This window comes from Juglans regia, chromosome 7 (assembly GCF_001411555.2).
Source record: "Juglans regia cultivar Chandler chromosome 7, Walnut 2.0, whole genome shotgun sequence".
NCBI classification, from domain to species: Eukaryota; Viridiplantae; Streptophyta; class Magnoliopsida; order Fagales; family Juglandaceae; genus Juglans; species Juglans regia.
The window spans coordinates 30,533,780-30,542,129 of NC_049907.1; the positions used below are offsets into that span (position 1 = coordinate 30,533,780).

General features: G+C 35.7%; 1 non-coding gene across 1 annotated transcript; it reads right to left on the minus strand.

Moving 5' to 3' along the window:
* Positions 1-5,868: 5,868 nt before the first annotated feature.
* LOC118349086 lies at positions 5,869-5,976 on the minus strand. The gene has a single exon (XR_004802079.1). It is a non-coding gene; the product is annotated as a small nucleolar RNA R71 (small nucleolar RNA).
* Positions 5,977-8,350: the final 2,374 nt, after the last annotated feature.

The window sequence follows — 8,350 nt, forward strand, 5'->3', positions numbered from 1 at the left end:
CATATTTTGGGAGTCTTTAAAAAAAATATCCACTTTGGGAGTACAATTATGAAAATTTAAACTTTTGGGATGCTTACATTCAGTAACATGATTATTATATTGCCACCGTCCTTATGTAGTTAAAAGAATTATCTACTACGAATTATTGCATACTGCTAGATTTATAGGTGCATTGCATCTTAATCGTCATGTTGAGTTACATGTCTCGACTCTTCAGTCACCGTCCAATTCCAAGCAGGAGCTGGGGGCGTCACATATTCCCACTAGACTCATTTATTTAAACTAACCCTAAAAATGATATAGTTAGTGTTTTATATGAAAGGCAGGAGATATCCATCATTCACACAAATTTTCCCACACTGGTGCATCCACCATATTTGACCCTTTTGCCAAGGTTGTTGCATGTGTAGCGCTTTTCTTATATTCCAAGTATAGTTAATGATGAAAGACATTGTAACTACTTTGTAGTTGTAATTCTACACATTCTATATGATTCGGGTTCTCCCAATCTAGTATGAAATCCGCCTAATAACGTATTGTATTCAATTATTGTAGGGGACAACAACAATAGTTAAGTAACAAATTATATGTTGGAAATAGGCTTGACTATACTCACCCTAACACACTGAATTAATTCCTCTTCCTCCTCTTCTAGAACAAACCTCCAGCTAGCATGTATCATATTTGAATGATGCTTCCCAATCCATGTCACTCTCTGGCTATAAATCTTTGCATTATCACATGAGGGTGAGGTATGCCCCTCAAGAATCACTAGCAGAATGGGTCCCATAGATCGAAGCTTCGTAAACATCCTCCCACTCGCTACCCCACGATGACCTTGCTTTCTTATTGGTTGCACTACATATAAGAACACGATACAAACAAGTTTTTATTAGAATAAATATATGAATATCTACATCCAGATTATTAGTAATATGTACATCATGCTCCATGTATCCACATATTCAGAGAATGTCAAACTGAATGTGCTTATTGGGCTCACCAGGGGGTTTGTGGTGGCAACTTCCACCATAGGAGCATCATTTAAGTTACTCTAAAAAACAACAACAGGTGGCTTTGTTGAGTCATGATATGATGTTGCAGATGTCGACTCATCGCTTACGGTGCCCCACAAAACATAAGCTCTCCTCTGTGGCTTTCATCATACACTAGGCTAAGTTTGAATATTAAGAGGAGTTGAGTTGTGAATAGTAGTATTTTGTGGGTCCATTGAGATGAGTTTAACTTTTAAGGTTAAAATGTATGAAGTAGATTGAGATGAGTTTAACTTTTTTATAGGAAGTTGAAAAAGTAGTGGATCCCATCAATAATTGGTTTGAGATGAGTTGAGTTTGGTTCAACAACCAAACATAACATAAAATGCCTTCAATGGAACGTAGTTATTCCCCCACAGGCATTGTCGCCCACCATACTATCTATATGCTTAAATATACATAGTATTTGTTGAGAGAACTGTCTTATAATAGCAGCCACATTAAATTATGACACCTCATACATGGTAATTTATATGACATGTGAATCATTATTAATTTAAGTATAATTAAAGACATGTCCATGGTTATATATGTTAAGCTACTCGAATCCACCTTGATGCACATCCCAACACAACCTCACGTCGAAACAAAAGTCCCCAAGCCACAACTTCAATAAACGATGGCTGGAGCAGTATGGGTTGAGTCCCAAACCAAAACTGCGACCAATGGTTGAAACAAAAGCCCCCTCCATAATAGCTCAAAACCCCCAAACCACAATGACCCCCAAACTTGGATATAAAGGCACCGAAGATGAAAATCAACTAGGCCCTAATAGGGAGACTAAGAATTGTTCGATCCTTCAGAGAAATTCTCGTCAGGGATGATCTTCACTGCAAATACGAACTAGAGAATGGTTGACACTAGAAACCGCCTTTGTTTGAGAGTGGAAAACAATGGAACCCTAAAATGAGGCTTTGGAAAGAAATTCGAATACAAAGAGTGGTGTGAGCTAGATATGTTTAAGTAGTATTTTCAATATATCCTGGATGGGCATGCTTCATTACTCTCGCATGAACATAGATTGGGTAAATTACAATATTTGGGCTTCCTATATTATTAACCCTTAATATAAATGGCTGGATCATTTTAGGAAAAAATGTATTTAAATTTTTCATCGTGAATAACTATGCCCAAATATCAGCTACCTATACAATGAGTAATACTTAATTATAATAAAATACTTAAACATGAATGTTTTCCTAAAACCGCAAAAATATGTTATTTTTGGACCAAGTTAATTATGTGTGAAGTAATCGATGGCATCGCTCGAACAGAACATCCACTCCATCTGTCGTTCGGACTACTCTACATGTTATTTACATACCATGCCTCACAGAGCCTATCAAACTGACGGGCCGAATAGTTCATCGTTCGGTCATCTCTCGAATCGGTTATCCAAATGAGATATCGTGTGAAACATCGTTCAAACATCCTTGCTTGAGGCTCTTTCGAACTAATGTATTTGCTTGCTATTTTGTTTGAATGACTGATGGTAGTTAAAGTATCTCATTCGAACGTAAACTGTTCCATCATCTGTTCAATAGTAACTGTTTAAATGCTAGGATGCGACTCGAGTTCTAGTGTTCGAATGACTATCTGTTCATCCACTTCGTTCAAGCCATCCAATTGCCTTTGTCCAATAAAGCATATTGGAGAAAATGCAAGGCTTCTTCAAATACAAATGATTATTTTCAACATAGATTTCAACAAATATCACAACACAGCCTATCCTATTCGAGAAAAAAAATAAATAGAGAAGATTCAACACTAGAGGATGGATTTTTGAGTTGTATCCACTAATAAGATCTAGGGTTTGATCCTGAAGCAAATTTTTGAGAATAGTTTCTGACAAGGAGGGTTTTTATTTAAGCACATTTGTGACTTAGGAGTCGATTTGTTCGTTGCTTTTCCCGTTTCTTCTCTTTTAATACAATATTGTTCATTCATGCTTACATTAATTAAGATTATCATATAGATAACTCAGTGTCATTATTTCACAACCATACTACAATCATATAACTCAATGTCTTTATGTTTGTAAGTTCATAGTGGACACTAACAACATTGGCTCCATTGTGATGTTTGTTGAAAGAACCCTTGTACGGGGTAATTTGTACTTGGGGAAGCCTTTCATTTTTCTCCCTTTCTAAAATGTTGCACACCAACTATTTGACAAAAACTGTCACTCACCACGAGGAATCGATCTGTTCATTGCTTTTCTGATTTCTTGTCTTTTAATACAATATTGTTCATTTATGCTGATATTAAGTCTATCATATTCATCACTCGTATCGTTATTTTACAATTATACTGCAATTATATAACTCAATCTCTTTATATCTATAAGTTCATAGTGGACACTAACATACATTCCTATTTTTTCATCCAACTTAGAGTTGGTGAGATTTGTAATGGGCTAAATTGGCTTACACCATTATAGTTCGAGCCATTGGATGCATTACCTAGCATATCTTGTTATGGTCACATGTTAGTTAGGATTTTTCCTCCTGATCTCACAAAATTAATAGATTATTCTCATAAATTTTTGTATGCAGTGATGGCTGGAGCAAAAGGTAAATGCTAAAGATGCCTGCTGGCAAGTTGAAGAAGCAGAAAACTCAGGCTAGACCTTTTTCAACCATGGGCAGTGATGTTGGTACCAAGTTCAAGAGCTGAGGGAGTGAGAAGACGTACTATGACAGGTTCTAGAACCGGCTCATACAAGATGAACGGACTACTAAGCTATCTGATCTAACGGATGAGGCTTTCAGCTTCATGATGAGTGTATGAAAGTGCACTCTAAATATCCTATTATTGGACTAAAATGCTAAAATATGAATAGAAATTATAGGAATTAATGTGTATTTTTTAACTGAGTTTCTATTTCCTTTGGGATAATCCAAAGCAAATTTTTATGTTTAATTTTAGGATCTATAGAAAGAGCAAGTCAAAGCCCAATCAAATTCAAAGGACTTTCTAGTGGGAAAGATGTTGGAACAATCTAAGAACTTTCAACGAGTGTAGGACTTATCAAATAAGGATAATGATGAGGTTTGAGAATAATGAGATTAAGAGAAAAAGTCGGAGTCCAAAACGTGCTAGAAGACATCTTGGACATACTTTAGTATTTTCATCATAACTTTTCACTCAAATATCGGATTGATATGATTCTTGATGTGCATTGGAAGTCCATCTTAAAGGGCTCCAAATTTGTCTCTAATAAGAATTTTTAAATTCAAATTTCTGAAGTGCGTAAGTGGCTGCCAACATGAGTCCTAGCGATTTTTTATGTGGGAATCATGAAGACATAAGGTTTCTTTCCTATCCTATATAAGCATATCATTAGCACGAAATTTGAGAGTTTTGAAAAGGAGGGAGAAGGCTCAATACTGAAGAACAAAACGACAAAATAATTTCTATGGCCGTCGTTTGCTTTATTTTTCTTTCGAGATTTTTGTTGTCCATTATATTTATAGGTAACTAAATTCCCAAGTAGAGTTAGGGATGAACTTGTGCATTATATGGTATTTTTAATTTATGTATTTGATTTTCAATTACTAAAACTCTTTTATTTTATCATTCTCAATTCATTGTTGATGTTTTCTTCTTCGAATAATCATAGAATTTATTCTGTTTATGGATTCAATCATGTTTTTTCTATTGAATGAATTAGCTCTTTGATATGTTTGGATCAATTATTTATCTATTTTGATTTAATTCTTTGCTGCAATATCGCTCTCTGAATATATTGTCGTCATTGGATTTTCTCAATAGTGATAATAATTTATGTATTTTAAAAGTGGTGAATGAATTTTCAAAAGTTTACATTTGGTTTTATTTTAGTTTATAAATCTATACATTCTGATTGGGAATTGAGTTCCCAATTGATTTATTCAATGAATTAAGAATAATGAAAATACCGGATTTGTGCAAGGGATTTTCAACGCTTTACTGTTCATCAAATTTGAGTACTATTTTTCGTTAGTCACTTTGCTTCACTTTAATTTGTATTTAAAATTAATCTTTATTCTCCATTAATCAATTAATATTTTTCTTTAGTTTCTTTGTTCCTTCTGCTATTTTTTTAATTTGTCTCTATGTGAAATCGACACCCCAAAGCTGTGCTACAACTACCAAGTTATTCTTTGGGCGTAATCAAATTTTGGTGCTGTTGCCGAGGAGACGGTAGACGAATTGCTAGATAGTTTTCCTTTTCAGGAGTTTGTAAAGGTGGTAACTTCATTCATTCTTTTAGCTTGCTGTATTATTTTTTTTCTTCTTTCTTTTTTAAGTATTTTTGTTTTTCTTAGTATTTTGTTACCTTGCATGCACAGATACATATACACATTGGGTAGATTTGCTTGTAATTCTGTACGAGAGTCAGAATCAAGTTTTTTAAATCATTTATTTGACAATCCATCTAGTCTCGAAGAGATAAGTTAACACGAAGATCAACCCACTAGAACTCTTCAGGATTACCTCCACCCTACACGCACACCCACACCATCATGCATCATGTTTCTAGCTAATACTCGCCAACTGGATTTTAAAACAAGGATGATACAGTTACTCCCTACTTTTATGACTTGGAAAATGAAAATCCATATGTGCACATTAGGAAGTTTGAGGAAGTAGTTGCGACTTTTCATAGTCAAAATGCAACTAATGACGTTGTGAGACTTAAGTTCTTTCCTTTATCTTTGAATGATAGAGCTAAGAGTTGGCTATACTCGTTGAGATCATGATCTATTGGGTCATGGAATGAGATGACTCAGGTCTTCTTTAATAAATAATTTCCCCAGTATAAGACCAACGCTTTAAAAAGGCAAATCTCCACATTTGCACAAAACGACAGTGAGACTTTGTATCAGTCTTGGGAGAGATTTAAAGAGTTGTTGAGTATGTGTCCTCACCATGGGTATGAGAATTGGCATTTAGTGAGCAATTTTTATAAGGGACTTACACCTAGAGAGTGTCAATTTGTAGAAATGATGTGTAATGGTGAGTTCTTACAGAAAGATCCTGATGAGGTCATAGAATACCTAATTGAGCTTATTGAAAAAACTCACACTTGGACTGGACCTAGTGCTACTGAGAGTACAAATAGGTCACGACCTACAGAACACTCAAATGGTGGTGCAATTTACCATCTCGGGGAAGAAGATAACCTAAAGACTAAGGTTGAGATGCTCACTAGGGAGTTAGATGTGTTAAAGACTAAGGACTTAAAGCCAACACATGTGATTAGATCATGTAGAGTCTTTTGGACCATGTTTTGTGTGTGCCGGGGTAGATCACCTGGCCCAAGAGTATACCACACTTGTTGAAATGAGAGGGATGTATGAGGAACAATGTAATGCCTTACATATGTACAAGAAACCTTTTACACCTTACTCTGATACCTATAATCCGGGTGGCTCAATCACCCTAATTTTAGTTGGAAGTCTGAAAACCAGCCGCCTGCACAACCCTCTAGATCATATCCTGTACCATATCATGCACCTTCATCTTCTAGGATTCCTTTAGAAGACACTTTGCATGCTTTTATTGAGGCACAAGGTAAGATTAACCAAAAGTTTGAATCTTTGATTACGCAGCTTGTTGAAAAAAACAATGATATAAAGAGCCAAATGTCCAAATTGATGAGCTCCTTGAGTGTAAATGAGCAAGGTAAGTTCCATTCTCAAGTTCAGTCCACACCTTATGGTCAACACATGGCACAAGAGAATTTGAAGGATGTGGAAAAGAGTCAAGATAGTAGTGATGTCGAGCTGACCATGGAACCTGAGGTGACATAGTCCTATTAAGGTGCCATTCCCTCAAGCTTCAAAATCAAGTAAGCAAACTCTGGATCCTAACAAACAATGAAATCCTAGAGAATTTAAGGCAGGTAAAAATCAATCTTCATCTTTTGCATGTGATTAAGCAAGTTCCTACTTATACAAAAGTTCTCAAGAATTTGTGTACAGTTAAGAGGAAGTACCATATGAAGAAGACAACTTTCTTGACAAAGCAAGTTAATGCTCTAATTGAGCAGTAGATTCCTCCTGGTTGCACAACCATTGCATGCAGCATTGGAAATCATGAGTTTGGGCAAGCTTTGCTAGATTTAGGAGCTAGCATGAATCTAATGTCATATCCTATTTATTTGCAGTTGGGGTTGGGAGAAACAACCAATGTGGTATTACAATTGGCTGACTGTTAAGTCAAAGTACCCCAGGGTATGGTAGAGGATGTTCTACTTCAAATTGAAAAATTTTATTATCCTGTTGATTTCCTAATCCTTGACACTAGCTCTGTTGTTGATACTACTTCTAAAGTTCCTTTAATTTTGGGTAGACCTTTACTTGCCACTGCTAATACTCTTATTAATTGTAGGAATGGACTCATGAAGCTGTCTTTTGGAAACATGACTCTCGAGGTGAATATCTTCCATATTGTAAAACAACCAAAATATGATGACAAGAGCCACCAGACATACATGATTGACTCACTCATGGATAGAGGAGTTTCTACAACTCATGACTTTGATCACCTTGAGTGTTTTCTTGTTAATTCTAAGTTTGATTCTATCAGTGATCCATCTGATGTAGTTGATATTTGTGCTATTTTTTATAGAACTCAGGATTATGACACTCGGGCATGGCAAATGAAGTATGTGGAGTTGCCTGAGAAAGGTGAAAAATAAATTCCTTCAAGTGTGGCAGTACCCAAAGTTGAATTGAAGCCTCTGCCTAAGCATTTAAAGCATGCTTTCCTTGGTCCAGGTGATACTTTTTCTGTTATTATCTCATTTGAATTGTCTGAATCTCAAGGTGAGAAATTAATTCAGACCCTAAGTGAGCATAAGTCAGCCTTAGGTTGGAGCATTGTTGATATAAAATGTGTTAGTCCTCTGGTCTGTTCTCATAAAATTAATTTGGAGGAAGGAACTAGCCCTCGTAGAGACCCCCATCGTAGGCTTAATCCCACCATGAAAGAAGTGGTGAAGAATGAAGTGTTGAAACTATTAGATGTAGGAATCAAATATCATATTGCTAATAGTAAATGGGTAAGTCCTACAAAGGTTGTTCCTAAAAAGTTAGACGTTAGTATGGTGAAGAATAACCTGGGAGAGTTAGTCCCTACAAAACTTGTGACTGGGTGGCGAATGTGCATTGATTACAGAAAATTGAATGCTGCCAACCGGAAAGATCATTTTCCTCTCTCTTTTATTGATCAAATTCTTGAACATGTGGCTGGTCATCATTTCTATTGTTTATTGGATGGTTATTCTGGTTATTATCAATTGAAAT